The 2500-nt window shown below is 48.6% G+C and overlaps 1 pseudogene; it reads right to left on the bottom strand.

Moving 5' to 3' along the window:
* Positions 1–2500, bottom strand: part of LOC148218780 (28S ribosomal RNA) — an 8895-nt pseudogene that overhangs the window by 2205 nt on the left and 4190 nt on the right.

Below are 2500 nucleotides of genomic sequence, written 5' to 3'. Positions count from 1 at the left end.
TTACAATTCCACGGCCTTGGGACACTAATTTGGTCCAATTTTTAAATTCATTCTTTCTCCAATTGCACGGTTTTGGAAATTTAGATTTCAGGGTCGGTGCTTCCCATTCCGAAGTTGTGCCTGCACTATTAGATGGTATGTTCAGCGGTGGAGCTTCCCAAATTGAAGGTATCTTCTCCCCGTCCCCTCCAGCTTGAATCCACAGTTTCTTATGCATCTGTTCCATTTGATCTTTCTCCAGGAACTTCTTCATCGTTTCATCCGAAGACTGCGCGATCCGATGCAGCCTCCGGGCTTGCACGCTGGGGATCAGTCCTGCCAACTTGGTGATGCCCAAACCGCCGTCCCTCGTGCTCGAGTACAAGATGGCATCGCAGGTGCACGAGGGTAGATGCAGCCAGTCCTTGACCGTTGTTCGGATTTTCTGGTCAAGGGCCTCGAGGAACCCTGCTTTCAGTTCTGAGTGGTCTGCTAGGTAGGTCAGTCGAGGGATGGTGTATGTCTTGAGGATATCAATTTTCTGTAGAGGTTTGAGTGGAGCTTGATCAATTCTCTGAAGCCAGAATTCTAGTTTTGTGGAGAGGTTGGATTTCGCTAACCCAGTCCAGGGGTCAATCTGCAGGCCGAGGTATTTTTCCGATTCTCCGGGGTCAATCATGTTCAGGGGTGTGCCGTTGATGGTCCAAGCAGCGCAGTTATTGATGGTGTAAGAGTCTTTCGTGGGCTTGATGTAAAAGCCGTGGCACTTTTCTCCCTGTGTTCTGAGACCGGTAAGTTTGCAAAAGGTCTCTAATATCCTGATGTTTGTTTTCATGTCTTCCCAGGAGTCACTCAACAAGACCAGATCGTCCGCAAATGCCATCGCTGTGATGCTGTTCCCTTCTCGGTGGTATCCCTTGCCCTTCTCTTCCAGCTTGCATAACAGGGGGTCCATCGCCAGGTTAAATAAAAGGGGTGACAGCGGGTCACCCTGTTTTACCCCAACCCGGATCTGGATTTTATCTGTGTGTGTGTTTTTCTTTGTGGTGATATACGTACAGATGTTGTGGTACATATTGCTCACCAGTCCGACGATGTGGGGATCCACTCCCCTTTGTTGCAAAGCGTGTATGATGTGCTGGTGGCTTACGGTGTCAAAAGCCTTGGCGATGTCCACAAATACAACACCCAGTGGTCTGTGTTCTCTTTTGGCCGACCGAATTATGGTTTGCAGGAGTTTCAGGTTTTCAGAGCATCCCGCCGCTCTAATGAAGCCTCTTTGCCTTGGGTTGAGGGGGCACGCTTTGCTCATCCTAGCTGTTACAATCCTGGAGAACAGTCTTAACAAGATAGAACCAATCGTGATAGGTCTCCAGTTATTAACGTCCTTTAAGCGCTCCGGTGTTGTCGATTTAGGAATTAAAACAGTCCTGCACCCCCTCACCATGTCCGGGATTTTTCCAGATGTTAACCATAAATTGAAGATCTCCGTGGTCCGGGAATACTCGGGATCCATCTTCTTGATGTCCCCAAGAGTAATCCCATCTGGACCTGGAGCTGAGCCCTTGCTCATCTCCTGCACATTTTTCTCAATCTCTTTTGCCGTAATTAAATCTCTGAAAGCACTATTGTCGGCTTTCCCAGTAATTTGAAAGTCCCCAAGGCTCTCGAATTTTCCAGGTGTTTCCCATCTGGCTTTAAAAACCGAATAAATTTCACCGGGTGGAATATTACAGGACAAACATTCCATATCGTCCAAAATAATTTTTGCCAGTTTTCCCCTGTCAAGATGGAATAATCGCTGGAAGCGAAGATAATCACCTCTCTTAATTGCTCTCTCTTTCATCCACTTCTGAAACGGTCTCCTTGGTTGCTTCTTCCGGGCCCCCATTGTTCTCTTATCTCGGGTTGCTGTTCTTATCTGGCTTATCGATTCCAGGCATCCAAAGCAGTCCTGCGCTGCTTCATCGATGATTGGCTGCATGTCCTGGCCTTCCAGCAACTGCTTGAATGCCCAGGGGAAGGTGTTAATTGTCCCAGCTGATAAGCGTTCCCCGAGTGTCCGCTGATAATGGGCCTGCAGCTGCTGATTGGTGGTTCCCTTTCGTCCGTTACCCTTCTCCAGATGGTGCCTTATCTTGCCCATTGTTCTCCCGCCAGCTGGCTTCCTGGACGGTTGGCTCTTATCAGGTCCATTGTCAACGGTTCCTGCCTGAGGTTGATGACTCATCTCAGGTTCCTCTTTCAGGCCCTCGGCCGCTCTTTGATGTTCCTCTGCCGGTTTCCTGGGAAGCAATCTTCTTTTGTCACTGATTTGCTTAGCTGTTTTGGTTGTGATGTGCTCCGCGACAAGTTTATTGATGTTTTTGTTGCCCTCAAACTGAGCCTCCAGCCTTATCAACAGTTCTTCCTCCTCCTTTGTCCAGCATCTTTTGTGAGCTCCTCGGTTAGATGTTTCCTTCGGTTGGGAAGCAGCGATCCTTTCTTGATTCCTTATCAGCGGGTGTGCCAATCTTTTGTG

Source organism: Sturnus vulgaris, unplaced genomic scaffold (assembly GCF_052056855.1).
Source record: "Sturnus vulgaris isolate bStuVul1 unplaced genomic scaffold, bStuVul1.hap1 Scaffold_160, whole genome shotgun sequence".
NCBI classification, from domain to species: domain Eukaryota; kingdom Metazoa; phylum Chordata; class Aves; order Passeriformes; family Sturnidae; genus Sturnus; species Sturnus vulgaris.
Note: the sequence above shows the minus strand (reverse complement) of the source record. Positions and strands in the feature narration are given on the sequence as shown.